The sequence below is a fragment of the Chaetodon trifascialis genome, chromosome 8 (assembly GCF_039877785.1).
Source record: "Chaetodon trifascialis isolate fChaTrf1 chromosome 8, fChaTrf1.hap1, whole genome shotgun sequence".
NCBI lineage: Eukaryota > Metazoa > Chordata > Actinopteri > Chaetodontiformes > Chaetodontidae > Chaetodon > Chaetodon trifascialis.
This window is the reverse complement of record NC_092063.1, coordinates 29,766,205-29,784,701: the sequence shown is the minus strand read 5'-3', so window position 1 is coordinate 29,784,701 and position 18,497 is coordinate 29,766,205. Positions and strand designations below refer to the sequence as shown.

Below are 18,497 nucleotides of genomic sequence, written 5' to 3'. Positions count from 1 at the left end.
AGCGCGGATAAAAGGCCGCTGTAACAAAACACAGAGCAAATTACACTCAGAGGAACAAGAGCGACAAACGCACACTACTCGTAAGGCAGCAACCAGAAACAGGAAGTGAGACGATACGCTTACCTCAGCACGTCAGCACGTCAGAGTTTAATGATAACAAATGAAGCTCAAAAGGATACCCTCTAACCACAACTTGAATGAAACGTCTTATTTATTAAACACAATAATGGGAATAAATATGAATAATGAATAATATGAGAAATGATATGGATGATATGACGTAACACAAACAACTGTATAGAGACGTATGGCAAAAAATTGGCAGAATGAGTTGGCAATAGTGAGTAAAAATGGGGACGCAAATGTAGTGTTAATTTCTTGAATGAATGGCTGAGAGAATCTAAGTAAAATTTTAAGTATTATAACCGCACGCCTCCAACTCATTATTCAAACCCACCTAAGCATGCCTACTTTGCCGGCAATGCTCCGACTGATGTCTGCTCTGAACTGACACGAAGGGGACACAACCTGTTGTTCGTGGCTCTGATCTGTGCTGCGGTCCAACGGGCAAACCAATCGAACCGCGGTTGAGAGCCAATATTGGACAGGAATGTTTCAGGACCTGGAAGGCCTCCGGTGTCAGCAACAGAAGAGGAACTGATGGTTATTTGACCCAGACAGGTGGGTCAAGGCTGGCTACAGGTCTTCGGTGTGGAGAGTTGGCAGCCGTAATAACAAAATTGAGAGTCTCTTCAATGGCCGGTCGAAAATGTCTCCAAAATTATTATTCCATGAATTTGACTTATGTGGCTTAACGTGGTGAGCAAAAATTAAAGTTTCATGAAGATAAAAAAAAAATAGAAAAATCAAGCTAATGGGGGTAACTATGAACAGCAACTAAAAAAACTGAGAGGACAACGAGACAAGACGAAAACAAGACTAAAGGAAGACTAAGAAGGAATGAGAAGTAACAAGCGAATGAATAAGAGAAGAAAAACTGAAAAGGCTGAGCATCTGCTGCACACTGCAGACAGTATATTCACTCCAGGGCATGTCTAATGACCAACAGACTGTCACACATGTGGGATGGTTTGCAGACGAGTGATGTGATTTCACCTTATAGAGTGAGAATTAACTGATTCGTATGAGGGACTCATCTGATTCTCACTATGGTCAATCACATTCTAAACGATCAATTCTCAATGGCATTTCAACATCGTTCACATCATGAATAGTAACAACATTCTTCAATAATCATGATAACATTTTCTAATACTCATCCTAACATACATGATGACTAAGGGTCTAACTAACTTAATACAACAAAGAAATAAAGAAAGGCAGACTATATTTGCCAAAATGATTATCACTATTATTGTTACTACTTATAAGTGTCTCATGTCAAGAATATTCAACCTAACTGCTACAAACCTGTAGATGGCAGTATGGTTCCATGGTAGAAACTCAGACAAACTTTTAGGAGAATTAAAATCACAGGCGGCACGGTGTAGTAGGTAGTGCGCGTGCCTCACAGCAAGAAGGTCGTCAGTTCGATCTCCGGGTCGGGCGGGGCCTTTCTGTGTGAAGTTTGCATGTTCTTCCCATGCATGCATGGGTTCTCTCTGGGTACTCCAGCTTCCTCCCACAGGCCAAAAACATGCTCATTAGGTTAATTGGTGACTCTAACATTGCCCTTAGGTGTGAGTATGAGCGTGAATGGTTGTCTGTCTTGCATGTTGCCCTGTGTTTGACTGGCGACTGGTCCAGGATGTACCCCACCTCTCACCCGTTGACAGCTGGGATAGGCTCCAGCCCCCACCCCCACCCCCCGCAACCCCGAAAGGAATAGTCGGTATAGAAGATGAATGAATGACAAAAATCACAGTTTTATCATTTAATAAGCTAGAAACGCAGGAAAAGCATTCATATCATACAGATTATGAGTTTGGCACAGTAAGGACATCCAAAGTTAATTCAAACACATAGATTTCATTATCCTGGTGTGATAGGAAAGAGGCACACAGAGATACAAAAACAGTTTGCTTCAGGAATGTCTAATTTACAACCTGTTGGCATTGTCTGATTTTGTAGATTCTTCTGAGGCCTGGCACTTATCCATCCAGACGGTTTTATTGTCTGTATCTGTTGTGGAGCTGTTAAAGAAAAATTAGCATCTCCATGGGAGACACTTTAGGTGAAAGGTAACCTTTGAAGTTGAACTGTCTGTATCTCCTGCTCCCCTGAAAGAATGTGGAAGAGGTGTTTCTGAGCCAGACATCCTGTCTCTGCGAAATCACACCTCCCTGTAAACAGTACAAATGGTCAATAACTCTTAAAAGTTGGGATTTTTTATGTTTCCATTTCTCCTGAAGGAACAGGGGGAAAAGAGAGGGTCAATTATAGGTCAGTTCCGCTACAGTATCAAAGGATATTTATCACGTTACATGTCATGCAAATATCTTGCTCTGAGCTCCTTTAGAAGAAAAGACAGTACAAACCATCCATACTGTCTGTTATTATGGGGAATGTGAGATTTCTCTCTTATAAGATGCAAGAGCTAATGGCATTAACCCTCCTGTTATGTTCATTTGTCAGGAACAGAAATGATGTTCCCGGGTCAATTTGACCCGGTGCATGTCCATTATCCAAAAGATGTCCGAAACCAAAAAAATCCTAATAAGCATTGTTGATATTTCATTACTAACTCCATTACTAACTATTCTATCAATATTTAATGCAATGGTGTTCCTTACCTCTCATAATTAATAGTTCAATTAGAATAATTCACTCGTTTTTCATAAAACAAAATACATGTTCAAACTTTTTTTAATGTTTCACCAATTAATTACTTTTGAAAGACCAACATATAAAACACAATAGTTTTACATAACATTGAAACATCCATGGCTGCACGGTGGAAAATGGATGGATGGATGAAACATCCATCCATCCATTTTCTATGCCCAACTATCCCTTTTCAGGGTTGCAAGGGGGCTTGAGCCTATCCCAGTTGTCAACGGGCGAGAGGCGGGGTACACCCTGAACCGGTTGCCAGTCGATCGCAGGGCAACATATACAGACAGACAACCATTCACGCTCACACGCTCACACTCACCTATGGACAATTTTAGAGTCACCAATTAACCTACACTGCATGAAAGTAGCATTTCCGTCAATCATCGTCACTGTATATTGCCGTGGAAGTTCTCTCTCAGCCCCTGTGACCGTGAGGTGTTAAAATGCAAATGTTAATGCTGCAAGCTATACAAATGCAAATTGGAATTGTGTGTGTGTGTGTGTGTGTGTGTGTGTGTGTGTGTGTGTGTGTGTGTGTGTGTGTGTGTGTTCTGTGCCTACAGAATACAGACAAAGATGCATGTTTAAATAATTTTATAGGTTACATACAGGATATACATACAGTGTCCTGACTCTCAAAAGCCTTTAATTTTCCACTTAAATCGCTAAATCAAATTGTGAAAATTAAAGCATCTACAGTTCTTCGACACGTCACAATTTTTTACATTTTGCCACCACAACACCAGATGAAAAATGGTTGTGTGATTACCTTGCAAAATTCCAGCAGGGTAAGTACACGGATGACTCTTTAAGTAGGAATTAAAAAGGAACACACCAAAGTAACTTTTGTTTTTTTTTATATTTTCCATGATGTCAAACAGTTTACATGTTTTATAAAATATGCAGGTACAAAAATAGTAAATCAAAATACCTAGCAAAATCACAGCATGTTTTCTTTTTATGCAACAAAAATTGTCTCGCGAGAAATTCTGAGACCGCGACCTCGCATATGATTGGACGCCTCCTCTGACGCAATGACGTCGGCAGAAAACGACCTCAGCGTGTCTGTGAACACTGTGACCAGGAACTCTCCAAGATGCATTATTATGAGCTTAGAAAACGCTATTTTATCAATGGAGTTTGGATCAGAAAAGTTAGGGTTCGGGTCCTGCTAAACTTTAACTCTGTTCATACAATGGCCAGACGTCGTCTTCAGTTCACCCCAGAAGACACTCCTCTGTGATGAGTAGACCGCCTGGCTGCGGAGCGACCATATTCAGAAAGTCCAAACAATTTAGAGAAGAAACTGCTGAGCACCTTCAGTGGATTGTCTCGGCAGGTAACGCAGCTGATCACGCAATTGGCGATGAGAAATGGCCGAGATAAAAGCCAGACAAGAAGAGGAAGAGACGGGTGTATAAGTTGCAGTAAGTAAACCTTTATTATTCTGATTGCACTACCTTCCGAACTTTTGGTAACTGTTCACATTACATTTAACATGACAATGTATTTTTGTATTTTAAAGGAAAAGGTGCGGCGTCTGCACAATAGTGACGGAAACGACAGGTGATAAGAACCTGAGCAGGGGTAAGTTAATAAAATACACAGAAATACACAGGATATATTCTGCAGAATGTAAGTAAATGTAAACGTTGCATGGCCTGTTTGTACTTTCTGTGTTTTACAGACTGAACTCGTCCCACAATGAAGCGGTGATGTCACATTTGATGGGGACTTTAACTGGGAGTCCAGACATGGATGGTGTGGACAGAGGAGTCCTTTTATGCAAGTTTTAACCCCTTTCTGTTGTTTCTTGTTGTTGTTGTTGTTTTTACTTTCCTGAGGCCTGTCTTAATTATTTCAAACAAATATATATTTTCTTCCAGCAGCCTGTAAGACATATTACGAGACGGTGCGGAGGAGCTTCAGGTTTGTCCAGCCAGCACTTTCAGTTCAGGCAGCAGCTGTGAAGATTTCAGCTCACAGCAGACAGAGAAGGAAGTGGGTAAGAGTTACATGAATGCCGCTTTATTTTCACAACAATGTAAAAATGGGCTGAATTTTATTTATTAGCTGCATTGTTTTTGACAAACATGGTCACATATGTTATCATGTGTTATTGTTTCTTAGCTGTACTAATATTATATTAGTACCTGTATTTACAGCTGCTGGAGGCAAGAAGGAGTGTCCTAGCCACCCAACAGGAAATTGATTTTTGGCAGGGGGTCACTGCTGACATGATGTCTGATGAGGAGGATGACACCGCGGAAGGGGAAGCTGGTTGGATTGTAAAGCCTCCATCTTTCTGCAGTCACACGCTCTACCAACTCTGCCAGACACTTCAAGAGTGGCTGGAGAGCAACCCAAAGTATGTGGCGACACACTGCAAGAGGCTTCGCATTGAGTCCCCATCAAAACGACAGGCGCCAACTCAGTGTGACCCAGAGGCGGCAAAGATGCATTTCTAGAGGCCTTAGACTCTATTTTTCATGCACCATGGACTAGTGGCATGGCCCAACCCAGAGACTCTCATCAGTGAACCCCAGATTTCCTTTCTTTTTCCCCCCAGTAGTCACTGATTTTATTTGGTTGATCCTTGTTGATGTGTGTTTGCCATGATTTCATTAAAGACTTTTTCAAATGTTTCTGTCAACTGTGTTCCTTCTGTTCTACTGTGCGGTAGTGTAGTTTTCAGAAGGTGGATCGTCAAATAAATGAATAATTAAAATAAAATTATCTATCTATCTATCTATCTATCTATCTATCTATCTATCTATCTATCTATCTATCTATCTATCTATCTATCTATCTATCTATCTATCTATACCTGTGGAATCATCCAGTGGTTGTTTGTGAAGCCAGCAGGCCAGCCTGAGTAGATCAATGTCGGTAGCATTCATGTGCTAACTGTGCAAATTTCACACAGAGAGTCCCTGTCCGACCCAGGGATCGAACCGGCGACCTTCTTGCTGTGAGGCACGCGCACTACCTGCGTCCCCACCGTGCGCCCACATTGAAACATCACATTTAAATTTTGTTTTACATACATGCACTGCTTGCGAACAGAAATGAACAAAATAAGTGTGTGTGTGTGTGTGTGTGTGTGTGTGTGTGTGTGTGTGTGTGTGTGTGTGTGTGTGTGTCTGTCTGTCTGTCTGTCTTTCGGTACATCTACACAGCACACGAGTGACATGCCACCACACTGTGCTTTGTGCAAATGAATATTGCACATTTCACACAGGTCATGCTTGTCTTGTCATCATCAGATGGCCTGCGGACCTGGCACCTCTTCCTCTTCCTTTTTCCCCCAGCAGCAACCTAGAAGCAAGAGGATCATGATTACTTCACTATGATGTCTTTTTGCTGATCCCAAGATACACACACACACACTTATACACACACGTGCACATGAGCACACACATGCGCACACAGACCATTTCAGAACAAAAATCAAGGACATCAGATCCAGCCTTTTATCCAAACAAGTTTGATCTGTTAACACACCTGAATTGTGGAGAGTTTTGCCCTGGTTGATGCGAGGACACTTGGTCGAGTAAACCCAACAACCTGCCTTTTAGATCCAATTCCCACATCACTTTTAAAATCATTTTATGGATTCTTTGAGGAACAGCTTTTAAACATTATGAATTGCTCTCTTCAGACGGGCGTCCTCCCCACCACCTTTAAAATAGCTGTGGTGAAGCCCCTTCTGAAGAAAAGCACTTTAGACCCCCAACGTTTTTAATAACTACCAACCTGTATCCAACTTACCGTTTTAAGTAAAATTCTAGAAAAACTGGTTCTTAACCAAGTCAATGGCTTTTTAAACAGAAACAACATTTTAGAGAGACATCACTCTGGTTTTATGATGAACCACAGTACCGAGACAGCACTTTTAAAGATTTTAAACGACATCAGGTGGAACTTAGATGACAAGAAACTCACAGTCTTGGTTCTGCTCGATCTAAGCACCGCCTTTGATACAGTAGACCATCATATTTTATTAAATAGACTCAGACACCTGGTTGGCCTCTCTGGTACTTTTTTTAACTGGTTCCACTCCTCTCTCACAGAGCGATGTTTTTATGTAAGTATGGATACATGTTCCTCAGGAACCCATGAAATTAAGTGTGGGGTTTCCCAAGGCTCAATTTTAGGTCCAATTCTTTTTAATCTTTACATGCTTCCTCTTGGGCATGTGATCAGGAGACATGGCATCAGTTTCCATAGCTACAATGATGATACACAGCTGTACATTGCCGTGTCCCCTGGTGACACAGGGTGTGACGGAGCGGCTCCATCACTGACGTTGGGCAGCGCACTCACACACATACGCACACACATACGCACGCACATACGCACGCAAACGCTTTCATTCACACGTCCCTGCTCACTTTCTCCGTCTTTTCAACAAGTAATTAAAAATATCTCATAGCCATTTCCCTTTTTCTCCTCCGTTTCTGTAGCACGGCCAAGGGTGCACACTTCTATTAGTTCTACCTCTGTTCATACATATATTTCCACATGTATTCATACCACCATTTTATCACCTACCATGTGGAGGTGTGCTGCGTGTCCATCCTGCTCTCTCCTGCTGTCGTAGTTTGGTTGGCCAAACAGGGGCGTAACTGATTGCTACATTAAATAGTCTGTCCTTGCGCGTTTTTATGATCATGTGACCTACGTTATTATTTGTTTTTGTTTGTAAAGTTAATTTTGTGATGAATAACTAAGGATGGTTAAAGGGGAACATTTGTGAAAATAAATACTATTTTTGCTCTATTTATAGTGGAAGTTGAGAGACTATATATATGGATAGGGTTAAGGAAAATGCTGAATATGTTTTTTTTATGTGTATACCGAGCCTAGTGGGAGGGGCAACTGGTTTAAAAGGAGGCTGCTCGGCCCTGGATGGAGAGTCTTGGCTTGGTTACAGAGGAGGTAACATTGCTTGATCTCCAGACTGTGTGAGTTGTTTCTTTGGAGGAAAAAAATACTATTGTGAGTTATTGAAGGACTCTTTTTTTTTTTTTTAGAATATTATTTGAACTTTGTTCTATTTTCTTTTTGTCTGTATTTCACTTTTTGTAAATATGTTTGCACCTTGGGAGGCCGGCAAATAAATAACACCAACAGTATATTTTCGACTACGCCTGTGTTTTAAAGGAGAACCCCGTGACACAGGGCCAATAGATACCCTTTTTTAAATACATTTTAGATATCAAGTCATGGATGGCAGGGAATTTTCTATAGCTAAACCAGGACAAAACAGAGGTTTTAGTTCCTGAAGGTCCTGAAGGCCAGACTGAGAAAACTTTACCTAAATTAGAAGATTTTAAACCAACACAATCTGTAAAAAAAAAACCTGGGTGTGATTTTTGACTCCGAGCTGACTTTTATCCCACATATCAAAAATCTAACAAAAATAGGCTTTTATCATCTTAAGAACATTGCCAGAGTCCAGATATTAGCTGACCTTTAAATTCTTCTTACGTTCTTATTAGGTTTTATCTTATGTTGATGCCTTTTATTTTGCTTTTTGTATTTTGTAGAATTTTGTCCTATTTAATTTACCTTATTTGTTATCTTATGTATTTTTCTTCCTTTAACTATTTAATTTATTTTAGTTATCTTATATCATGCCTTTACTTTTAACTCCAGTGTTTCCTCAGGTGGATCCTCCACACTGACAGTTATGTCTGGTCTGCTGCTGGGGGCACTGTTCCCAGGTCCCTTCGGCCCGGCTGGGCAGGGGGCTCCCCACCTTGGTGTGGGGGTCCACCTGTCTGTCAGAGTCGGGGGGCCCGGGTGCCGGCGCCCCTGTGGTCATAGTCTGCAACGACTCCTCTCAGTGGAAGGTGGTGTTTTCCTCGATCCTCAATGCCTTGCCATGTCTCACTGCTGTGTGTGGGTGTGTGTGGAAGGTGGTGTCTTCCTCGATCCTCAATGCCTTGCCATGTCACACTGCTGTGTGTGGGTGTGTGTATGTAGTTGTGGGTGTGCATATGTACATACAGAGGGTGGGAGGGATGGGTTTTCTCTGTTTTAAGTTTTCCATTATAATGTTTTTAACTGTTGTAAAGCACCTTGTGTTGCATTTTACCATGTATGAGAAGCGATATAATAATAAAGTTTGACTTGATTTGATTTAAAAGATAAACAATCAGGAATGATCTTAGCCTTTCCAGCAACAAAACCACAGCTTATCTGCACAATATCTTTGCAAATTCATGGCATAGGTTCTTCTTCCTCCGTTTGTCCTAACAATCCTTGTTGTATCTGGCGAATCAGAGGATACTAGCAAACAGGATGAGTCATCTGACACATTTTTATGTGTCAGATGCGCTATTTTTATAATCTGTACAAATGTAGATATACATAGTTGTTTTTCTATTCTTTATCCTGTACACTTCTCTTTATCATGACCTTTTTATGCCACTGTGTTTGCTTTTTCAACACCTTTCAGACCTGGGTGAGTCACATTAATAGCTGTTTATTCTCAGTAGATTATATTATATATGTGATACAATAAAAGTGAAAAAAGCAAAACACATGAAAGTTGGTTCAAAACATTTGGAGCTGAATCATTTGTGGTCTGCAGGACCTACAAGGGGGATTCACAGCTTTGGTACTGAGCTCACAACTGTTGTGTTCACTGCTGCAGCTGACATGAACTCAAACAAGACACAGGAGTTTTTCTGTGAATGATACACATCCAGTACATTTTCGATTTTCTGTCAGCTTTTTGGGGGAATCTGATAAGTCAATTGTAAATATTGTGGAGGACAACTTTCCAATTTAAAAATTTTCATTGATTATGTGCATGATGTATTGGAGGGTCTGATAAGTTCATTGTTAATTCAAATGTTCATATTTGAAATTCAAAAGCACTTATAACCCCTCTTAGTTTCCTCACAAGCAGAAAATGTAATCAACATACTTCACATACAGCAACAAACATGATGACAACAAAAGGACTGTGTAGTTTAAACACCAATCAACTTACAAAGCTTAAAATCATGTTGGAATCCATGGTAACATGTTTTTCCATTGTAACAAGAAATCATTCTAAAATGAAATAGTTATGGGTGAGCATACTCTTTGCTAAGGAAATGATACAGTGGTAAGAACTGTCAAATTCTGAGCTCAATGCCCTCTTCATGGGCAATGTAAGTATACAGGGTTATGACATAAAATACCAAACACCAAAAAATGTACTAGTATACGTCTTTGGCTCAAAACGATTGACCCTTTATTTGTCAGATATTTATTCTGATTAGACAATTAGGTAACACTTTCTATGAAGGTCTAGTTTATAATGCATTAGGAGCACATGCATAAGACATAATACATTTATAATGCTTCATACATGTCATTATAATGGTGTATAATCATGTATAAGAACTTATACCAAAATTTATAAAGTATTCCAAGTGTGGACATAATGTATTATAAATTAAGCACTTATAATGTTTTATACCTGCATACTCAAGTGACAAGTGTTTGAATGAAGAATCTGAACTCCTGGGTCACAGAACACATTATAACCATCCTTACTCTAGCCAGTAGTAAAGACACACATAGAACTGCTCAACATAGAACAGATACTAAATGCTCAGTTACAAAAAGGGTGTAATGCCTTATAAATATCAATAATATGTTATAGGATGACTTTAAGAGCTTTTAGTAAAGTGACAACACTGTATAAAGTTATTAGCAATTGAATGACATTATAACACAATTATAATCACTTAGGAGCAGTATTTTGCTGGCTGTAAGTAAAGTGTAAGTTAAAAATTATACACCATAATGATCTTTAAAGCAACTTTATTTTGCAAAAACAAAATATACAGAAAATGTGCATGTCATTCTGTACATATCAATACAATGTAAGTCTGTAAAAAAAAGGCTTGCCTAGCTCACAAATTAAATTCTTGCACCTGAGAGACTAAAGAATGCAATTTATAACATAAATTAAAACTTGGAACAGACTAGCTTTTTTGCACATTTAATGTGAACAACTCTATTTTGCCACAACAAAATATAAAGAAAAGGTGCATGTTATTCTGTGCATATCAATACAACTGAAATCTGTGAAAGAAAAAGAAAGAAAAAAACCTTGCATAGCTCACAAATTAAAATTCTTGCACCTGAGAGACTAAAGAATGCAATTTATAACATAACAAATTAAAACTTGGAACAGACTAGCTTTTTTGCACATTTAATGTGCAATGGGTAGCAAAGTACCATTCTCTTTCATTTCGCTTATGCTCTCCTTAATCTCAGCTGTAATAGCTGTGCGACATCTGTCCACAAAGGTGGAGAGCTTTTCAGACTTCTCATTCCACTGGCCTAGAGCTCTGAAAGCTTCAGGGGCTGCGAGGCTGAGCTCTGCGATGACTGCTGTCCTGGCGATTGTATTGCAGTCAACACCGACTTCTTCAAAGGCAGATTTCATGGACCCCCCCTCACTGTAGCTCTTCAGCACTGCCTTGTACCTTTTAATGATGTCTCTGCAGTTTTTCACTGAAAGAAAAAAAGGTTCATCTGTCGTTGTTAAGAGAATGCATTAACTGGTATGTGCAGTATATGAAAGGAGAATACATAATGTTGTATATATACTTAACATCTTTTGTTCTATTTTTGCCTGCTCTATCATTTTATGAGAGCACAGTAACATCACACAATTTCCCCTCTGGAATCAGTAAAGTCTTTTAATTTTGTTTGTTAACTGGCTATCTCTTGGGGACCACGAAAAGTCTTAGAGTTAAAGCTTCAGTTGGTAACAATTATTCAGTCATATTTGCTGGAATTGTCACTATATTCTGATAGTCGGACATTAAATGGGCAATTTAGGACAAAATCCAACTCCTCTGGCTCCACCTACAGCCTGTAATCGTATTTGCTAAAATGTGTATGTGTATGGGGCGCTTGGCAGAGGTTCATAAAGAGACCTGATGGAGTATTGTCTTGAAATTTCCAACCAAGTCACGGAGTTTACTTTCACTTTCATCAACTTACCAACTGGAGCTTTAATGACATACTGTCAAAAATTCACTTTTTGGTAAAATACAGTCTGTTCTTTTTAATCATTTTTATTAGTTCATAGTTTATATTGTTTTTTTTTTTAAGCTAGCAGTTAAAAAAAACAGTTAAAACAGTCATTTTCACTGATTACTGATATATAAAACAATCTTACCTCGAACACGACTGGTTTCTGGTTTGGGGCTTCCACTCAACTTTTGGGATCTCTTCTTCAGCCTTTTCTTCTTCTTGGAGTCATCTTCCAAGGACGAATCGGACAATGGCGAGTCAATGGCTAAGGTCGAAGCAACTTCAGATTCTTCATCAGAGATGAAAACTCTTTTCACCTGACTCTTGGAAGACTCTGCTGCAATAAATCAAAGACACACACAGTTCTAAAACATTAATTCATATTTTTTCTTCTTCTTGTGTTTCTAGTTATAACAAACATTGTAGAACAATCCAAGATGGTGGATGCCAAAATTCAAATGTGCGAAAATTCATGTAATAACCCAGGAGCAACACAACCTGGCATATAATTGATCACCTGAACTAGATGATGACTCCACCGATCTGTTCCCAGATTTGACTAGTTCCCTCATTAATTCAGCCTTGCTAGTAAGTTCTGAAGGTAGTCTTTATCTGACTTCAGCATTTTGATGATTTCTTCTCGGAGTCTCCCGCGCTCTCTCTCTGCCTCCAGCTGAAGTTTGATCATGGCCAGCTCATACTTCATTGTAGGAGCTGCACACAACATGGAGCAAAGATCACAAAAAAGAAAAAAAAAAAGGTTTTTGTAAATATTAAATTAAATTATTTTAGCTAAAAGCTATGACAGGGATGCTATGCCAAGTTTGAAACACAATCTAGAACCTTTTTAGGCCTATGCTGGATATGACTCAACCAGGCATCATCTAACTTTAAAATTTTTGAATGTATTAAATGGCTTGAATGTGACTACAAGTTTCAGCTCTAACTTACAGGCTTCAATATTATGAACAAAGCGCACATTTAATGATGCATTTTGGACAATCTACAGGCAATCAATAAATTTCGTTCATGCTGTAAATAAATTCAATTGCTTGATTTCAGTTCACTTGCATAACCTCTCAGCTAATGTTACCTGCCAACACAGGCTAACTAGTTTAGTCAATACAATAGCAATTAACCTCCACATATTGCTGTAATCATTGTGTAAGATAAACTAAGCAATCATTATAATGTATAATTACATGTAGAACCGTTCAATTTATTTTTAACAACTCGGATTTCACTTTTCCCAGCGTTCTGACTTGCGTGAACAGCAGTCCCAGAAGGCAATTTTGGACGCAAGCGGGAGATCGCATGGATCCATGGGAGATCATCGCTGCCTGCTCTTCAGGTGAAGAATGCCAACATGGCAAATTTATTGAGTGATGAAATTCATCGATTAATACGACAAGAGGACACGATACGCAGCCGGAGAAAAATAGTTGTATGGATGCAAAAAAGAGGAATCCTTAAGCGTTGCATGATCTGCTCCACCTGCAAGAGGCCCATGCACCTAAACGTTGTCTCCAAAGCTGATGGATATGTATGGTAAGAAACGCCATTGCTACATTAATTTTATGCTTAGACATGTCCACTTTTCACATCTTGTCAACGGCTTTGGAGGAGGGAAGGGGAGATATGAATTTGTAAATATGTCCGGTTTTCATTGTATTTTACGGGACTATTCAGCAACTGATGATGGTGTTTTGCACAACTTGCTAACTGTACATTGTTGTGTGCGCGCAAATGTAGGGGCAGCATTGCCTCTCATTAAAAACTGTCCGAGAGTGGGGCCACCCCATAGCGTACACCATGAAGTTTGAGTTTTGACTGCACGCCAGTGTGCAATTTAGAGACATGTCCGACCGGGAAGGGGGGTTAAAAGAAAGGAATGAAAGGAGGCACAGTCGAGCCGGCTCACCTGCAGCCCACACAGGTGACAACGTTTTGCTGGGCTGTTTTCACCTTTGTTTCTGTACGCTGTCACCATCCTCTGCCGTAAAGCCTAACTGATCTTCATTTTTTTCGTTGAGTAAAAATCTACTTTGAATTATGGAATTGATTAGAATCGTTTCTTGTTGATATGTTTTGTTTGGACTTTTAAACATCTGTAGACTGTGTAATTTCTCTCTCCCTCTGCTTAGCGGAGACCGGGATCACTTTACGGATCACTTTATCATATTTTCCTCTCTGCACAGAGATGTATTTATTTATAATAACAGCATTTTATAGTGAGCAGCATACGTCTTCTACAAATCCCGACCACGTTTGCAAAGTTTGGATGGAAACAAATGCTGGTCTGCAGTGCGCACTGCCGCTATGTGTTTAATTTTAAATTTAAATTAACAGGTAGGCTAATCAAAAATTTTCTGACCTACATGTCGCGGGTTCAAATGCATCAAATTCCCACATCCAGCTCATGCTCTGGCAGCTGTCCAGAGTGCTGAACCGGGTTACAGTTACCTCCAATTTATACCAGGCGCAGTTGCGCCGCGTCACGGCTGCGCCACGGTTTTGTTCCGTTATGCACTTCACTGCAATTCACACCAGCGTTTCAGAACGTGTCACCAGCGGGGTGTTTTGCCCGCCTGATCATGTTTGCTTGCTCAGATTGTGTTGATCAGGTCCTCCTTCCTTGCTCTTTGTGCTTGTACCATGGATAAGCAGGCCACAAAGTAAAATAGTTTCTTATCTGTCTGTCTTTATGATCGTGAGTCTGCACGGGGTCTTTTATTTTGAAAATCAACCGGATTCTCCCTCTCTTTTCTGTGTCTGACTTCCTGCCCGTTCGATCTGCTGTGTGCTAATTGACGCGCTTACAGTACTATTCGGAGCGGAGCCTCTGCGTTCTTGTGGCTTATTTGCGAATCGCGCGAGCCGCTGCTCAGCGACTGGTGGGCTGCATATGTAATGAATGACATCTGGTATGGGTAAATCCCCACCCTGCTGCATACACACATGTAATATTTTGTAATTATCAGTTAACAGTGTTAAATCTATTACCAGTTAACTCAACTCAACTCAAACTTTGTTTCTAGAGCACATTTTAAACAACCGGGGTTGACCAAAGTGCTGTACAGACTAAAAGGATAAATTAAAAAATGACCCAAAACAATGCAGCAATTACAATAAATAAAACAATAGTAAAAACATAAAAACAATGCAGTAAAATAGGATAAAATAAAATAGAATAGAATAGAATTAAAATTAAAATTTTGCCAGGAGTCCACTTAGACTTGATTAAAAGCCAGGGAGAAGAGGTGTGTTTTTAGGGAGGATTTAAAAACCTCAATTGATCCCACGGAGCGGATGTGCCAGGGCAGGTTGTTCCAGAGCCTAGGGGCTACCGCCACCAAGGCTCGGTCACCTTTAGTTTTTAGCCTCATTTTTGGGGTGGCCAGTAGCAGCTGATTTGAGGATCTCAAAGTTCTGGCAGGGGCGTGGATACAGAGGAGCTCAGTCAGGTACTCAGGAGCTAGGCCATTGAGAGCTTTAAAAACAAACAATAGAATTTTAAAATCAATTCTGAAAGCAACCGGGAGCCAGTGCAGCGAAGCTAGGACAGGGGATATGTGGTCACGCTTGCGTTTGCCAGTGAGAAGACGGGCAGCTGCATTTTGTACTAGTTGCAGGCGGTGCAAGAGAGAGTGGTCCAGGCCAAAATACAGAGAGTTACAGTAATCCAGTCGTGTGTTGATAAAAGCATGGATTACAGTCTCAAAGTCTTTACGTGGCAGGTACCCTTTTACTTTCGATAAGATCCTCAAATGGAAAAAGCTGTTTTTCACGACCGAACTAACCTGGCGATCAAATTTCAGCCTGTCATCAAATATTACAGCAAGATTTTTTACTGATGACCGAATGTTTGGTGTAAGGGGGCCCAGAAAGCCAGCTGGAAAGTCTGCTGGACCACCTCCAAACATTATGATTTCAGTCTTGTTTTCATTTAGATTCAAAAAGTTTGCGGTCATCCAGGATTTAACATCGTTTAAACAATCAAGTAATGTCTGTACAGAGTCATAAGATTTTGATGTTAAAGGCAGGTATATCTGGACATCATCGGCATAACAATGAAAAGAAAGATTATAATTCTTGAAAACTGACCCTAATGGTAGCATATACAGCAAGAAAAGAATTGGCCCGAGGATGGAGCCTTGGGGGACCCCAGTGGAGAGAGGGGCTGACGATGAGGTGAATTCACCTAGCTGCACAGAAAAACTCCGATCAGTCAGGTAGGACTGGAACCATGAGAGAGCAGAGCCTGTAATACCCACCCACTGCTCCAGTCGTGCTAAGAGGATCCCATGATCCACAGTATCAAAAACAGCCATCAAATCAAGGAGCACTAACATAGCAGGTTTTCCTGAGTCAACAGTTACCATTAGATCATTAAAAACTCTCAGCAGTGCTGTCTCAGTGCTATGACATGGTTTAAAGCCAGACTGAAACTTCTCATAGATATCATTGGCCACCAAGAATGATTGGATCTGAATAAAAACCACTTTCTCTAAAATTTTGGACAAAAATGCCAGTTTAAAGATTGACCTGAAGTTGGACAGCACAGATGGGTCCAGATTTTTCTTTTTGATAAGAGGCTGCACAACAGCATGTTTGAGAGCAGCTGGAACACATCTGGCGCTAAGGCAGGAATTAATAAATAAAAGAACAACAGAGCCCACCATACTGAATACCTCTTTAAAAAGACGAGAGGGAATGCTGTCTGAGGGACAGTTCGTAGGTCGCAAATGCTTAACAACATTGGCCAGTGAAGGGAGGGATACGGGTTCAAACTGATCAAAAAAAGTTAATAATTATTAACATTATTTTCCTTACTCACCCATTAGGTCTTGTGGCAGAAAAGGCCATCGCCAGAAGAGGAGGTCAGTCAGAAGTGGATCCATCTTCTTCAACTCTCGCAGGCCTCTCCAAAGCCATTTGGAGTTCATCTATCGGTTGGTGTTTTATTTGTTAACATTACCCATTTTAATACTCATATACAAATGCTGAGGTCCAAATTATTCATAGATTTCTGATTGCCTGTACATGATTTATGTTTAATTTTTAATTTTACTACGATCAACCATTTCTGTCAAAGGTATTCTCAGAGACTGAGGCTAAGACAGATGGATATGATGGAGGATGGCATTGCCAGCAGCAGTCGCACTTTGACGAAGACGGCTTCCACTTTGAGAAAGGTGTTGTATCAATGATATGAAAGGGATTTTAAGCTATAATGCATAGGTTTTTGAGGTCATAACTTTGTCTCTATACATTATATGTGTGCTGCATTCAAGTGGTGTCAGAAAAACAAGTTGCCAACCATTTATTTTGCCCCTGTTTGAGTCTCCACTTGTTTGCTACCCAACATTATTTCTTAAATCAGGAATAGTGCATAATTGGAGATCACAACATACATTTGACATGTACATGTGACAGAGTAGACTAGTATATGACTGAAGCTCAAAAAGATCTGCAGTAGTGATCTAGATTTATTTTAAAGCAGTAGAATATATTTTATTGGAGAAGAACATAACATTTGGAACAATTTACCTGACTGAACAAGCTCTAATATTGAACTTCCATCTCTCAAGGTCTGCATTACAGCCATTGACAAACTGAGACACCAGGGGAAATTAAAGATTGGTGGATATCATTGCTTTGTGATGTTAGATGAAAGCAAATTCTCTCACAAGAGGAAAGTAAGTAATGAGTACTAGTTATTTCTTTTGTAAATTATCCATTTGTTGTTTGTTTTTGCAGTATGATTTTTAAAAAGTAATGAGCTGGTTTGAAAACTGGCTTCCAAGAAAGCTTTTTTACTCCATCTGAAAATATTTGGTTTTGCAGTATAACAGAGGATGCTTTGGACCTGCCTGGCGCCGCACAAAAAAGTGGGTTTTGGGCTTACATGAAGTTGGGCAAACATCAAGAAGACCCATACTGAAGGTGGTGAGAGGCCGCTTGAGAGAAGATCTCCTGCCAACCATAATACACCATGTGAGAGGAGGCTCACAGATTGTGTCTGATGAATGGCGAGCTTACCAGCAGGCACTTGGAGATATGGGATTTGACCATCACACAGTATGCCATAAAAGGCATTTTGTTGACCCAAACACTGGAGCCCACACTCAGCATTTGGAACGTGCATGGCAGACGTTCAAGGTTGAAGTGTGGAGGCACCGTAGAAACCGTACCACAAAACTTTTGCAAGAACATTTAAAAGTGATTGAGTGGGAATACTGGCTGGGCAGGAATCATAGATTTCATATCATTGGCCGGCTCCTGCATGACATTCGTAAATATGCAATTCGTAACTGCTGAAAAATGTGGTACATCAGCTGATAAGAGTACCAAAATATTGTGCCTCTACCTACCTGTTTTATTTCATATTTAAAACTTGTAGAGCTGTAAAAGTATTTTTTAAAGATGAACAAAGTAATATGCATTTTTTCTGATTTTGGTTTGGTAAGAGACTTGTTTTTTTGTTAACCTATATTCTCTCCATAGGTCAATAAACCATTTTGTTTCTGCAAAATAAAGAGTTGCTTTAAACATCATTATGGTTGACTTACACTTTACTTACAGCCACCATAAGCAAAATGAAAGAGAATGGTACTTTGCTACCCATTGCACATTAAATGTGCAAA

General features: G+C 39.9%; 1 protein-coding gene across 2 annotated transcripts in view; it reads left to right on the top strand.

Moving 5' to 3' along the window:
* LOC139334832 (voltage-gated potassium channel subunit beta-2-like) overlaps positions 1 to 18,497 on the top strand; it is a 175,270-nt gene that overhangs the window by 78,174 nt on the left and 78,599 nt on the right. The gene's annotated exons all lie outside the window — the stretch shown is intronic.